The sequence below is a fragment of the Poromitra crassiceps genome, assembly GCF_964638095.1.
Source record: "Poromitra crassiceps genome assembly, chromosome: 3".
Taxonomy (NCBI): Eukaryota; Metazoa; Chordata; class Actinopteri; order Beryciformes; family Melamphaidae; genus Poromitra; species Poromitra crassiceps.
In genome coordinates this window covers 11,274,820-11,291,142 of record NC_139625.1, presented here as the reverse complement: position 1 = coordinate 11,291,142, position 16,323 = coordinate 11,274,820, and the positions used below count along the sequence as shown (strand labels likewise).

Here is a 16,323-nt window from a genome sequence, read left to right as displayed (position 1 = left end):
ATTAAAGTGTGATTTATGAGATTCATTGTATTTGCAGCCGACCAATCTTTCTTTGTGAAGCACATAAAGTTGATCATTTTGATTTTAAATTTCAGGATTCATCTTGTACTATAATAGGAGAGCTATCTGTCTGTCCAGAGTTGCAAGGCGTAGCTACCATTGCTCTGATCACCTCAAACATTTTTCAAACAAACTGGCATAAGCCAGCAGCGAGCACACTCACCGGTGTTTTCAAAGTTTCGGTGCACGGCACAGGAGATACTTGGTAGGAGAGAGAGAGCCAGCACACAAAAATGTCCTTTCGATTGGTTTATTCCAGCTTAGCACCAGGTACAGCACACACACGGACGTTTCAGCCCAACGGCCTTCCTACACGCTGAGGAAGGCCGTTGGGCTGAAACGTCCGTGTGTGTGCTGTACCTGGTGCTAAGCTGGAATAAACCAATCGAAAGGACATTTTTGTGTGCTGGCTCTCTCTCTCCTACCACCTCAAACATTTGCCAAAACACTTTTCATCGGTCTGGAATGAATCTGATGGGGGTAAAATCCACCCACGGGGGGCACTGCAGCGTTATTTTATGTTTTTAGGCCTTCACAATTATGACATCATCAGCATTCCTTCCCTGCTTCCCACTGATGATTGATGACATCACAATTGCTTGAGTGACATCACTGATGACATCATGACTGATGACATCATTCACTGATAGGGTGACCAGATCCCAGCAAATCAAATGTGGGACCATGTGGGTGGGACACGTTGCCAATGCTGAGTAGGACTGCAAAACGATTATTTTCATTATCGATTAATCTGTAGATTATTTTAGACTAATCAATTAATCATTTGGTCTATAAAATGCCACCAAATGGTGAAAATGGTAATGATTTTTTACCCAAAGCCCAAGAAGACATCCTCAAATGTCTTATTTCCGTCCTCCTGACCAACAGTCTGCACATTCAAAGATAATCTGTCATAGAAGACTAAAGACATCGGAAAGCCAGAAGAAAAAAAAACTTTTTTCTTAAAAGATTATCTCTCTCTCTCTCTCTCTCTCTCTCTCTCTCTCTCTCTCTCTCTCTCTCTTCATGGCTTGGCTTTTGAGCCAATCAAAATGTGGGACATCATCTAAATATGTGTGACATATGGGAAAAGTGGAACATCTGGTCACCCTGCTCACTGATGACATCGAGTGACATCACCCTATCAGCATATCTTTCTTATTTCTTGAATAACATTATTGTCCTTCCTTCGCTGGCCAGGCCAGGCCAGGAGCAGTGGGCAGCTTTTTTGTGTACAGTGCCGTACAACATTGTTGTCACTGGTCAGATGACAATCCTCTGCATGTTTTTAGTGGGGGTCCATACCGATGTATGGAGGAACCAGGAGAGCACAGGGAGAACATGCAAACTCCACACAGAAAGGCCCTTTTGATAAGAGAGCCCACCTGGGCAGTATAGGCACTGAACTAGTGTAGGAATTTAGCCAGGGGGAAGTGCAAATTATGCCCCAAGAAATCTCAGAATGTCCATAAAAACTGTGATCGAAGGACAAAAATTGCCCAGAATATTTCAATAATTTTATTTTCATTCAATTAATTTAATTTAATTTAATCCAATTGTCATCTCTAACACACACACTCGGCACCTGCAAGCTGTTGCCAGAAGAAGATGAAGAAGAACACACTCACACAAAAAGTACTGTTGTTCACACTATAGCAACTTTATGCACTAATTAAAAAAATGTAAGTGCCCCCAAAATTTTGTAAATGCTCCCATTCTTTAGACAGTAGGGGCAAAAGTTGACCTGAAAATATATTTTCTTTTAATTTCCTACAATGCACTGAAGACGGGGACACACCCTCAGCGCCTACAGCGTCCCAGGCGGGAATCAAACCAAGACCTTCTAGCTGTGAGGCGACAGCGCTACCACTGTGCCATGTATATATATATATATATATATATATATATATATATATATATATATATATATATATATATATATATATATATATATATACACTATAGCAAACTTGTTTAGGGCAAACCCAGCTTGTTCACCAACTTTCAGGGTGATTTTCTCTGAATGTTGCTTTTAGGAGTAGCAACATTCAAATAAGAATATCTTCTCCAAATATCTTCAGATTTCAATGTGTGACACATCATTTGAAACCTTACAATCTGCACTTTCATAATCATTTACTAATGATCATCATTTGTTCATGATTAACAAATGTGTATAGAGACAGGTTGGAATATAACAACTTTGAATGACTTACAACTTAATGATCTACAAATGTATATTAATGTTTTGTAAATGATTGGTTCATCATCAGTTCATCATTAACTAATAGCTTATAAATGACTTACTACTGAACATTATTATAAAGTGTTACCAAAAAAAAAATCACCTTGGCCTACTTGTTACCCAACACACAGGTCCCTGTCACATATTTAATTGGTTGGGACGGTAGTGGGTCAGCCCAGGTAGGAATGGGGCGGGACAAAGAGGGGGAGGTGACAGAAGAGTGTGTTCCACCTGCTATCAAGCTGCATTCCTCCTGACATGCATAGTCAGTGGGACTGGATGGCCTTTTTGTTGTCTTCTGGCAGCACCTCCAACTCTGAATAGATTGTTTGCTGGGGCAGAGAACAGGCTACATCTGGGCTTGCTTGAACTTGCAAAAAGGACTTAGACTACAGGCTCTCCTTCTTCTGACTATTAGCCACGCTGCAGTGTTACATTATGTTACGCATCGTTTTTCTGCTACTGTTTCCTCTGCTCTCCAAAGGAGAAGTGAGCTCATTTGAAAAGTGTAAAGAGTTCTTTATGAATAAAGGGCCACCAACAATCCAGCCCCTAAACCAGACGCGCTACCAGCAGGTATGTCAGTGCCACCAGAACAACAACCAGTTCTACTACGCTACACTGTACGACACAGAGTACAGGATCCCACTGTACTCTGCCTATGTGTTTCAGAAGGGACAAGTGGACAGAAAAGATACATGGATGATCGAGCCAGAGGTATTGTTGCTTTACATTTTATTATTTTCAGTTATGTTAAACTCTCTCTGTCTATGTTCTGTATATTGAATCCAAATGTTTTGCAGAGACCTGCAAATATGATTAAACTTTATTAAAAGCAGGTCAGCTGTTTCAGCTCACTCAGCTGGGAATATCTACAAATGAATAGTAAATAGTGCATGTCTTTCTTTTGAGTCTTAAAATTATTTCTTTGGTTGGAAAATCTGGTAGTTAATGCAAAGATGAAAGTAGTCAAGCTGTGTCTGTTTCCTTACTATGACAAACTGTCAATGTGCTCTTGGGCAAGGCACTGAAAACCACATTTTTCCAAATAGAGCGGTGCAGGGAGCTTGGTGAGAGGCAGCTCTGCCCTCTGTGTGTGTGTGTGTGTGTGTGTGTGTGTGTGTGTGTGTGTGTGTGTGTGTGTGTGTGTGTGTGTGTGTGTGCGCGTGTGCGTGCGTGTGTGTGTGTGTGTGTGTGTTTGGGAGCTTCATGTTGTTGGATGGTGTAGGTGCAGTAACAGCTGAAGTCACTGGGTGGCGCTTCTTGTTTGTACTGAGACCCAGCAACATGTTGAGTCAGTGTCACTCCCAGTCGAATCTCCAGACAAGTAGCTTGTCTGTTCAGTAACGACTTGGCACCTGTCAAACCATATATGTTGAGAGATTATAGTGCGGTAGAGACCAGGCACTGTATGGTTGACAGGTATAGGTGAAGAAAGTGTGTGAAATCCCATACTGACGTCGTCTGGCTGTGTATGCTATGCTATCAGGAACAACCTATTTCAAACTCTAGGAGTGCGCTGCTGGGAACCCGATGGCGTGCAGTACTGAATTCCGTGCAATTCGGTCATGCACACAGCCAGGGGCGGACTGGGATCATAATTCAGGCCGGGCATTAGATAACAAGCAGGCCAGGCCGATACGGGCTGACGTGTGAAAAATTTGGGCCGTTTGAAGCTCAATTTGGGCCGTTTGAAGCCCAATTTGGGCCGTTTGAAGCCAGATTTGGGCCGTTTGAAGCCCAAATTGGGTCATTTAAAGCCCGATTTGGGCCGTTTGAAGCCCGATTTGGGCCGTTTGAAGCCCAAATCGGGCCAAGTCCAATTTTACAATGAGATGCACCCACTTTAACCCTGAATAAAGTAATAAAACCACTAGTAAACCAGTAGGTGGCGCCTGGCCTGCTGTTCAGTGAGTGGCCTGGCCTGGCCTGCAAAAAAAAAAAAAAAAAAAAAAAAGGCCAGGCCAGGCCAGGCCACCGGGCATTTGCCCGACGTGCCCGATTATGTAGTCCGCCACTGCACACAGCACGACCAATCGTAGCACGACCTACTGGCAACACAAAAAGCAGTTTATCTTGAGAACCATTTTTCAGATCGACTTCAAACTCGAGGAGTGCACTGCTGGCAAGTGTCGAATGTTGTGCAATTCGACCAATTGGGGCGAGCGGTGCAAGCAGGGGGAGGATGGAGGGTGAGGAGTGGGAGAGCATGATGTGTGAATAGGGGGAAGGGGAGAGAGGGGAACGGGCACTGCACTAGTAAGAGTAGAAGGCAGAAAAAAACAAGAACGATCGTAAACTATCTCTGTTTTTTTATGGGTACAGTATCATGAGCACGACTTTAACCACTCAGATTGGTTCGTTGAAATTACTCCATTCTATAATAAGGGTAAAAAAAACGCACTAAATACTGTCATTGTTTGTTATAATGTTCACAGCTGGATCGTGTTCACATCCCATGCATGTGTTTAAAGAGCACCCTCGACAAAAAGGACCAAGATCAGCTCGGTCCGCACCAGGCTCTGAACCGTGACTACGAAGGCTCCGGCTATTACAAGGGCCTCCTCTACCCAGTGTCCCATACCGCCACTCAAGACGCCATGGAGGCCACCTTCACCCTGACCAATGCTGCCCCTCAGGATGGAAAAATCAACAGTGGCGCATGGAGGGCACACGAGAACGACCTGATTAACATCTTGCAGGGTTGCAGACAGGCCTATGTAGTTACTGGTGTGATTCCTGGAGATGTTGACATGAATGAACGTGTTAGGGTGGCTAAGTTTTTTTGGAATGCTTACTATTGCGTTATGTCTGGAGGTAAGAGCCACTCTAAAGGTTACATTGGGCCTGATGATAATGGAGAAGTGAAGGATCTGTATGTCAAAGATCTAGAGGCTGAACTGCAGGCTCACTATGAAGTTACAACATTCCGTGTGTTCTCCATTGATAGAGAACCTTCTCTCATGGCTGATTTCAATCCTCTTACTATTATTAGTCCTATTTTTATTATTACTGTAGTTGTTATTCTTGTTACTGTTGTTATTATATATACAAATAAATAATATATAAATAAATAAATAAATAAATAAATAAAGGCAAAATGCCCCCCCCCCCCCACCCCCCAAAAAAATAAATAAAAATAAATAAATCAGCAATAGACAATGTCATCTTTGAGGAAAAACCACTTGAGATCAAAATAATAACTCGAGCCAGGAGTCCCAAAGTCGTCTTAAATCAATGTATTCAGCCTAGACATCTCTTTGTATTCAGCCTAGACATATCTTTGTATTCAGCCTAGACATATCTTTGTATTCAGCCTAGACATGTCTTTGTATTCAGCCTAGACATGTCTTTGTATTCAGCCTAGACATATCTTTGTATTCAGCCTAGACATATCTTTGTATTCAGCCTAGACATATCTTTGTATTCAGCCTAGACATATCTTTGTATTCAGCCTAGACATATCTTTGTATTCAGCCTAGACATATCTTTGTATTCAGCCTAGACATATCTTTGTATTCAGCCTAGACATCTCTTTGTATTCAGCCTAGACATATCTTTGTATTCAGCCTAGACATATCTTTGTATTCAGCCGAGACATATCTTTTATATTCAGCCTAGACCTATCTTTGTATTCAGCCTAGACATATCTTTGTATTCAGCCTAGACATATCTTTGGAAGGAGATTTCATTGGGACCCCAATTTCCCCTCGAGGATCAATAAAATTGTTCTTATTCTGATCTTATCAATTCAAATCTGGATTCTTGTAATTCTTTATTTACCTGCATTTGATATGAGCAACTGATAGTCAGTGTAAGTTAGCTAAAATAGGGGTAATGTGTGATGTGTGTCCCTTTTATCCTCGTTAACAGTCTAGTGGCAGAATTTTGTCTCACTTGGGGCCAGGCTATAGCCTGACAGCTTAAGCAGAATTCCTGTTTTTCCCCCAGTATCTAAAACGATAAAATTGATATAAGTTTGAGGTTTACTCAGAATCAAAACCAAGCAAGGTGAAGCAGCTTCTATTTTCTGTATAAGCTTCCGGACTACCTGAAATCTGCTAAAACTGTCAGCTCTTTTAAATCAGGGCTCAAAACAGTATTGTTTACTGCAGCTTTCTAATGAATCAACCTTTTTCTTTTTAACTATGTTTGGCTGGTTTGGTGTTTTATCGTCTTTTAAATGCGATTTTTAATGTATTCTGTTTCTAAATGCAATCTTATTGTCATTCAAATTGCCTTGCCTTGTCTTGACAAGTGGGATGCTAGAGAAGGCCACATGATTTTGAAGGCATCACACCTTGTCTAACACAAGGAAACAAGTGCAGAATGATCCAGCTGCAGTGGAGAGAACAATAGACCTTTATTAAACATGACATTCTAGTTGAGAGAATGTGAAATATGATGTTATACTTCCTGGTTAGGGCACAACACAATGTTATGAAGGAAGCTGTACAGGTTTTAAGCCGTCTAATAATAAGAAAGAAAAAAAAACATTGCATGGATGCATAACTGGGACGTATCAGTGATGTACCCTGGGGTCATAGGATGTTTCGGGTCTCGCAACATCATACACCCTCGCCCAGGTGACCCAGCCGGGGCTGGGCAAGCCCCAACTTACGTCCCAGTAGCTACCCACGGTCAGCCCTATAGGGAGGGTCGAAGGTGGTCATGCGGTCAGGGCCACTCAATCCGCTGCTCCGGAACTACTCCGGGGGAGGGAGAGGGCTCTGGTACGTAGAGGGACCGGGCTCTGTGGGTTGCCACCCGGCCGGGTTCCTCCCTCGTCTCACCAGGTCTACGACCTGTGCGCTGCACCAGACTCCCCCGCTCCAAACATCTCATTCCGAGGTGATGGTATCTTAGTGGACACCATGCAGTACCAGTACTTGGTGGCACTGCAGTCTCCACTTGCGGCTTGAATGGCCCTCCTAAAAGGCCTCTCGTGGGTTTTTGGGCTTCTTCCTCACGGAAGACGCAGGCTGGGGAGCTAACCCATACTGCTACCCGGGTGCCGTCCCTGTTCAACCGGTGTAGCTGTTAGGTCGTAAAGTTACAACCAACTTAGCTTAAGACCAGTGTAAGACCAGTTGGTGCAACTGGCGGAGTAGAAGCAGGTCGTAGCACCAAGGAAAGCAGAGAGGCCAGCCAGCCAAAGAGGCAGAAGATTAGTGGTCAGATTGTTTGTTAGCTTGTTTTTAATTGGGCTTCTAAATGTGTTTTACCTCAATGTGATGTGTCCTTGGTTCTTTTTTGTATCTTCTTTTTACCTTTGATTGCTTTGCAAAGCATACTCTGAACCGCTTGCGGACGACACCACTGTCATTGGGCGGATTCTTAACAACGATGAATCCGCCTATATAAAGACCTGGTAGATTGGTGCAGTGACAACAATCTCGATTTAAGTGTCACCAAAACCAAAGAAATCATCGTTGATTTTAGGACAAATGCCTGTTTGCACACTCCCATTAGCATAAATGATGCAAATGTGGAGATTGTGGATTGTTTTAAGTTTTTAGGGATGCAGATCTCCAAAGACCTTAAGTGGTCACTTAATTGTTCTTTTAATGTCAGGAAGGCACAACAACGTCTCTACTTCCTGAAATGCCTGAAAAAGGCTGGTGTCTCCACCAAAACTTTAATTAACTTCTATAGATCCACGGTCGAGAGTCTCCTCACAGGCTGCATTACTGTCTGGTACAGTAGCTGCTCTGCTGAGGACCGCTGTCACATCGACAGAGTCGTGAGAACAGCCCAAAAGAGCATATGCGCAGACCTGCCTTCTGTGAGAGACATCTATGTTAAAAGGTGCCGCAAAAGAGCCCAGAAAATAATCGCTGACCCCAGTCACCCAGGAAATGGTCTGATCACCCGGCTTCGTTCGGGCAGACGCTTCCGATGGGAGCGCTCCCCAGACAGCAAGGTGAAGCACAGGGTTCATACAAGCAGACTGGTGAACAGTTTCTTCCCAGAGGCAGTCAGGTTCTTAAATGAATGCATAGCACAACTGCACCTTTTTGTTTTAATCTGCTGCTTTATTTTATCTTTAGATCTGCTGCTATTACTGTACTATTTTATTATTTTATCCTTTTATTTTTTCTTAATTTTGCACTGTGCAAGCGTGTCATTCTGGCATAACAGCACTTTATTAGGTTGCCTTCTTAAAATCATATTTTATACTTTTGACCATGCACTGTGCCGACATGCTGAATGTATCCATGTCTACCATGTTTTAGTGTTTGTCATGTGCTCTCTGTATTTGTGTTTCTCTTTTTTATACCATGTTGGAGGTGTGGCTTGTGAACAAGAATTCCAATGCATTTTAATGTAAATTTGTATGCAAATGGGAAATAAACTTGAACTTGAATACACTTGAACTTGAACTTGAACCTTGGATTTTGGCCAGTGTAGTCTAGTTTATTGTAGTGGGTGTAGTGTGGGAGGGGGGGGGGGGGGGGGGTTACAAGAAGTGACTGTCGCTCTGCAATTCAGTACAGAATCCTGGGTCACCTAGTGGCCAGGTTAGTCTATCTAGCCTACATCAATTGGACATGTAGCTTCATAGGTTTCTTCTTTAACAAGCTGATGGCGAGAAGCACTCGTCCAGCGGCTGTCTACCTCTGTGAGATCTCTAATAACACAGTATCACACAGTATCTCCCTAAACATAAACAGTCAATACAATAAGTAAAATGCAGTAAAATGCAATAGAGTAAACTAAAATAAAGTAGAGTGAGTAGAGTAAAGTAGAATAAAGTAGAATGTACAGTACGTGTCAAATTGCAGTTATTGAACACTGGAATTAGATTAAGTCAGCTTGCCCATTACATGTGGCTCAGCTAAGGCACAGTTAACCTATCGGCTGACTCAGTCTCAGGGGGACTGAGTGTCTCTGACTTGTCTTATCACTATACTGCCTTATTGCTTGTTGTGTCTCTTGTTGTTTTTGCACTCATATGCCCTGTTACATTTGTACTATGTTGTAAACGGAGTCCACAGCACAAGAATTTCACACGTGATACTTGTACCACGGAGTGACAATAAAAATCTTGAATCCTGAATCTTGAATCTTGAGTGTCTCCGAGGTGCCTCTAAGTGAGGCGTTAAAATCATTCTGGGTGATTTCTTCAGCTGAATCAGCATCTGGGCACGCTTCCTGTTTTTACCAACTTTTGCTGAGGCTATTGTCTTCAGTTCTCCCATGTGGTTGCTATAGGGGAATTCTCACTTTTTAAATTATAGTCGAAAGTCGTAAAGAATGTCAGACCAGACCCCTGCCCGAGACAGCCTCGACCTCCTCAAGTGAGCGACCAGGTGGTGTGTAGGCTATACCCTTTTTTTTTTAATATATATATATTTTTTTCATTATTTTTTTATCCCATTTTTATCCCCCATTAGTGCTAATTTTAATGTATTTATCCTGGTTGCTGCTCCACCCTCTGCCGATCTGGGGAGAGCCGAAACTGGCTCCATGCTTCCTCCGAGACATGGGCAGTTAGCCAGCCGCTTCTTTTCACCTGACAAGGGAAGTTTCACCGGTAGGACATAGCACGTGGGAGGATCACGCTATTCCAACGAGTTCCCCTCCCTCCGAACAGCTGACGCTGTTCATGTTCTATGGTGCTGAGATGAGTGTGTGGTTTACAGTGAACTGAAGTGGTGTGTGAAGTGTGTGTGTGTGTGTGTGTGTAGGTCGCTGTTAAATCTCCTATGGTGCGTTTGCGTCACTACAGCTTTATCACTTTATCGGGGGATGGGTTGGGCGACGGGCATGCGCAAGCATGGGCACCCACTGGCACAGACATAAATCGGCGCCCCTGATTCCATTAAAGTTTTAAGACAATGTGCAAGTGACAACTTCACGCAGCATGCTCGCAAAAGGCCGCGCCACGCAGCGCACTTTGCGCGTGCATGCACTTTGCGCGTGCATGCACTTTCACCTTGCACGTGCACGTGCAAAGTGCGCGGCGCAAGTCCAGGTATATGCGTCAGCCCCCTTGTGGGAGATAGCTTCCCGCGCGCCTGTGGTCACTCATGACTCAGTAGGTCACTGGTTGGCTTGGTTCCAGCTAGGCTTGGGCAGTATTAAGGTATACCGGGGTATTTAGAAATCCTGACGGTATGATTTTCAATACCGTCGGTTCAATACCGTCAAAAATACAGATGCTCCTCTTTCTATTAAATTGAAATATGGAGAATGAGTTGCTGCATTGAGGTGATGTTGTAGTGCACAGCACATGTCAGTAGTAGTAGGCTACTTTTTCAACCTTATTAATAGGCGTGTTTCAAGCAACACTAATTGTTTAAGACCACTTTACATAGGCTACAGGCCTGCTCATAACTTTGAATTCACATTCTCATAATTTGAGGACATTTGTGAAGTCAGCCTAGGTAGGAATGGGGTGGGACAAAGAGAGGGAGTGACAGAAGAGTGTGTTCCACCTGCTATAAAGCTGCTTTCCTCCTGACATGCATAGTCAGTGGGACTGGATGGCCTTTTTGTTGTCTTCTGGCAGCACCTCCAACTCTGAATAGATTGTTTGCTGGGGCAGAGAACAGGCTACATCTGGGCTTGCTTGAACTTTCAAAAAGGACTTAGGCTACAGGCTCTCCTTCTTCTGACTATTAGCCACGCTGCAGTGTTACATTATGTTCTGCATCGTTTTTCTGCTACTGTTTCCTCTGCTCTCCAAAGGAGAAGTGAGCTCGACATTTGACAAATGCAAGAATTCCTCTATCTTTATGGATGGAACGCCACCAGAAATCGGGCCCCCCCTAAATCACACCCGCTACCGGCACATATGTCAGTGCCACGAGGACAAAAACGAGTTCTACTACGCTACACTGTACGACACAGAGTACAGGATCCCACTGTACTCTGCCTATCGGTTTAAGGGGGGAAAAGTGGAGAGAAAGACAAATTGGAAGATCGAGCCAGAGGTATTGTTGCTTTATATTTGATTATTTTCAGTTATGTTAAACTCTCTGTATATGTTCTGTATATTGAGTCCAAATGTTTTGCTCCAGAGACCTGCCTGGGTCAGTATCATTAAACTTTATTAAAAGCAGGTCACTGTTTCAGCCCACTCAGCTGGGAATATCTACAAGTGAATAGTAAATAGTGTATTTCTTTCTTTTGGCTCTTAAAATGATTTCTTTGGTTGGAAAATCTGGTAGTTAACTCATTGAGTGCCAGCCACTTTTGGAAAACCGATGCTCCCAGTGCCAGCCCTTTCAGAGCGTTTTCAGTGATTTCTCGAGGTAAACACCGAACACGTCCAAAGAACGATGAGACTCTCTTCTATCATCAGCAAAAAAAAGTTTATTGATATCATTTTCCGTTCTTTAGTTATCAGCCGGAGAAGATAGGTTGATTTCAGCAAATACAGACGTTTCAAATTAGAAGCTGAGATAATGAGCCTTTTGTGAAATGAAGCATTTCAAGCACATCACTGACTCTGAAGCTAATATTTTCTGATGTAATGACACCTCAAAAATAATTTCCTTCAATAAAACAGTGAAAACAAAGGAATTTTGTTTGGCAAAATAATATTTTTTAGCTGCAACCAGCAGCGCTGGCCCCTGCGTGCGCAGACCCTACACCTTCTTGCTGGTCTTGATTTACTGCTGGTGGGCATCAGATATTCTAGCTTGTTTGCCTGTCTCTGTCCATCGAGCCTGCTGTCTGGGTCTGTGTTGTATGCTGCCCTGCGTGCCCCACCCCCCTCCTCCTCCGTGGGAGTGTCTCTGGTGGCTCTCTGCTGCGTTTGCTCTGCACTGAAAAGTGCGCTGCACCCAGCTTTTTCACAGCGTGTCCGCCGTTTTTGTCGCCGGCTCCCAGCTGAGAATAATGTAACTGTTCAGAAAGACGCTGGTGTCGGCAACTAAATCATGTGGAGGGGCTATCGCAGCGGAGACGGAGGGGCTCAATTGTGGCAGCAGATTGGCTGCTGTTCACAGGCACAGCTAACATTATGCTTCATGCATATCGATGCATGCCGTTTCCGTTTCCCCATGACTTCTTCTCTGTTTTTTCCTCACCTTTCTCTAATCTGGAGAGCACTGTCGCCACCTGGGTCTGTAAAATAGCTTCTACACATTCGACATCCCCCATATTTATACAGGAGATGCATCAGGCTTTGATCCACGTCCCACCGTCAAAAAACGCAATTGACGACAATCGTCGTCATTGGCACTCTACGTTACTATTTGAATTGACGACGATTGTCGTCATTGGCACTCAATGAGTTAATGCAAAGATGAAAATAGTCAAACTGTGTCTGTTTCCTTGACTTAATTTGACAGAAAATAGAGTGGTGCAGGGAGCTTGGTGAGAGGCAGCTCTTCCCTGTGTGTGTGTGTGTGTGTGTGTGTGTGTGTGTGTGTGTGTGTGTGTGTGTGTGTGTGTGTGTGTGTGTGTGTGTGTGTGTGTGTGTGTGTGTGTGTCTGTGTGTGTGTGTGTGTGTCTGTGTCTGTGTGTGTGTGTGTGTGAGAGAGATGTTGTTGGATGGTGTGTAGGTTAGGCTTGTCAAAAATATTGATACTTCGGTACTTACTCGATACTAAACATTTCAAACTGATACGATACTCATTTTCTACAGTATCGAGTTTATCGATACCAACAGGCAGCCTCCTCCTCCACACAACCTTCTCTCTGCTGCGGTGAAGCACAGCCCCCGCCCCTCCCCCCTGCTCTGTCTGTCCTCACTCACAAACAACCATGCTCACAACATGGCCGGTGTCATGCCGAGTTTTGCACCCCCGCTGAGAATTGCATCCCCACCTTCGGGGACCATATTGTAATGATTTATACGGAAACTTAACTGTTTAAAAATGATATAATTGTCTGGGTAGACGTGATCTCCAAGCCAGGGGGTCTGTCCTGACTCATGGAGACCGACTTTGATGCATTAGATCCGCGTGGAGGTGACTTCCATGCTTGGGGCTCTCTTCTGGCTCATGGAAGCCGACTTTGGTGCTTAAAATCCGGGTACAGAGGACCTCGAGACCTGGGGATCTCTCCTGGCTTTATGGAGGGGGGTGCAAATCTCGGCAGTTTGTACCTGCCGAGATTTGCGTCCCTGTTTTTAAGTTAAAACAGTCCCAAAATATGGTGGGGGTGCAATTCTCGGCGGGGGTGCAAAACTCGGCATGACACCGGCTTGTTAACATTACGCTGCTACTGCTACTAGCTACAAGAAGGAGAAAGAGCCTTGTGTCAGGATGGCGACTGTCGCAGCAGAGCCTCCGCGACCGGTTTTGGTCGACAGGGCAAAGAGCAGAAGTGCTGTTTGGAAGTATTTTGCCTACGAAGCAGATGAACAAGGAAAGGCAAAGGATATCGATAAGCCGATATGTAAACACTGCTACAAAGTTGTGGGGACCAAGCACAGTAGCACATCAAACTTGGCGAAACACCTTAAAGACCGACACCCCAATCTCTATAAGGAATTTCGAGAGGTAAGCTCCCGTTTGAACGTCATTGAACCATTTTAATTACATCACCAACATTAACGTAACATTACTCCGGCATTAACGTTAGCCGTTAGCCACATTAGCCGCTAAGCTAGTCCAAAACATAACGTTACGTTACATGGGCCTATCTGCGAACGTTAGCATGCATGCCGGAGTAATCGACTTTAACAAGACAGATAAGATAATTTAACAAGATATTAAATTATTTGCGTCTGATAAGTGTGATGTTTCTCTTACAGTTCCAGACTGAAGCAGAGGACAGTCGACAGGCTGCAAGTGCTGCTGCACCAGGAGGAGTACCCAGACACACTCAGCCTACCATAACAGCAGTGTTTGAACAACAAAGACAATATGATCCAAAATCGCGAGAAGCAAAGACATTAAACAGAGCTGTAGCGGAGTATTTGTGCATGGATCAGGTCCCCATTTACACAGTGGAGAAACCTGGGTTCAAACAACTTCTTAAACAGCTGAATCCCAGGTTTGGCCTTCCTTCACGGAATTATTTCATGGATAGTAAAATCCCTGCACTATACGATACAATAAAACAAACGATCATGGATCAGCTGTCAGGGAAACCTTACTTTTGTTTTTGTTTTTTTGCACTACCTCAAAGAACCAAAAAATATTGTCATTGATGGTATGGTACAGTAAGAAGTTTTTTTTTTGCACTACCTCAGAGAAGTTAAAAATATTGTCATGGATGGTACAGTAAGGGGGTTGTTTTTTTTCTTTGTTTTTTGCACTACCTCAGACAACTTAAAACATTTAAAAGTTTGTCCCCCCACTACATAAAAAAATAATTGTTTACAGTTAAAATACTGTTGTCATGTTCAATAAAAAAAAAAAAAGACTTAATGTCATTTTCCCCCCGTGGTATCGAAAATGGTATCGAGTATCGATATTTTCCTGGGTATCGATATCGAAGTTGAAATTCTAGTATCGTGACAAGCCTAGTGTAGGTGCACAATGTGGCTCTGTCCCACAGTGTGTTTTGTCTCTGCTGGCTGCTACTCTTCAGTAACGACTTGGCACCTGTCAAACTCTATGTTGAGAGATGATAGTGTGGTAGAGACCAGGCACTGTGGTTGACAGGTATAGGTGAAGAAAGTGTGTGAAATCCCATACTGATGTCGTCTGGCTCTGTATGCTATGCTATCAGGAACAATCTACTTCCCCAAAGCAAAACCTGTTACACCACTGGCGTTGTTTTACTTTGGTAAAATTATATTTTGTACTTTATGCATTTTGTCACTTTTATCTCTTCTTTTGTCGGAATGTGTGCATCGTATGGGAGGGGAATTGTCTTCATGTTTTGTTGTGTTCTGTGATTGAGCTCACTAAACCAAATTCCTATCAACGATGTTGAATGGCAATAAAGTATTGAAACTTGAAACTTCCCCAGATCGACTTCAAACTCTAGGAGTGCGCTGCTGGGAACCCGATGGCGTGCAGTACTGAATTCCGTGCAATTTGGTCATGCACACAGCACGACCAGTCGTAGCACGACCTACTGGCAACACAAAAAGCAGTTTATCTTGAGAACCATTTTTCAAATCGACTTCAAACTCGAGGAGTGCGCTGCTGGGAACCCAAAAAAGGGCAGTGTCGAATGTTGTGCAATTCGACCAATTGAGGCGAGCGGTGCAAGCAGGGGGAGGATGGAGGGTGAGGAGTGGGAGAGCATGATGTGGGAATAGGGGGAAGGGGAGAGAGGGGAACGGGCACTTAAGGGTAGAAGGCAGAAAAACAAGAACGATCATAAACTATCTGTTTTTTATGGATACAGTACAATGAGCACGCCTTTAACCCTAGAACACTAACGTCGGGTGATTTTCACCCGGACAATTGAATTCACGTGATTTTCATTGTCTTGCTGCTGTCTGAGGTGGGCGGGTCCTTATGTACCTTCAGGATGCTCACTGACGTCATTGAATGTAGGTTTGTTTCCCTGCTCCCATTCATGGTTTTTTCTACCGGCTACGTGTTCGGGTGATTTTCACCCGACGTTAGTGATAGAGGGTAAAATATCTTCAGGTTAGTTACAATGGTATTGTGGTGACTTTTTCTTTTTTTTCACCACACAAGTCCCATGAATGGGTGGACCGAAGGAGAAGTTGGGAGCTCCTGTTTTTTTGGGTTTATTTTTATTTTTATAACGATTACCGGTACCTCATTTTTCCCGAATTTGACATATTTTTTATAGTGTCCCCCATAATAAACTTTTTTGTGTTTTTTGTGATATTTCACATTTAAAAACAAAAGAAGAGTACCTCAATTTGCCATGTATTGTTGTACTTTAAGATATTTTGATGAGAAGTATGTTTTATGGGGTATATTGCATCGGGTGAAATACACCCGACGTTAGTGATGGTGTGACTTTAAATCACGTTAGTGTTCTAGGGTTAACCACTCAGATTGGTTCACTGAAACTCCTGCATTGTATAAGAAGGGATAAAGACGCACTAACTACTGTCATTGTTTGTTATAATGTTCACAGCTGGATGGTGTTCACATCCAATGCATGAGTTTAAAGGGCAACCT

The 16,323-nt window shown here is 43.5% G+C and overlaps 1 long non-coding RNA gene across 1 annotated transcript; it reads left to right on the top strand.

The window, feature by feature from the left end:
- The first annotated feature begins 2,588 nt into the window (after window positions 1–2,588).
- LOC310773913 lies at window positions 2,589–5,453 on the top strand. Its single transcript, XR_014552565.1, has 2 exons — window positions 2,589–3,022; window positions 4,744–5,453. It is a non-coding gene; the product is annotated as an uncharacterized lncRNA (long non-coding RNA).
- Window positions 5,454–16,323: the final 10,870 nt, after the last annotated feature.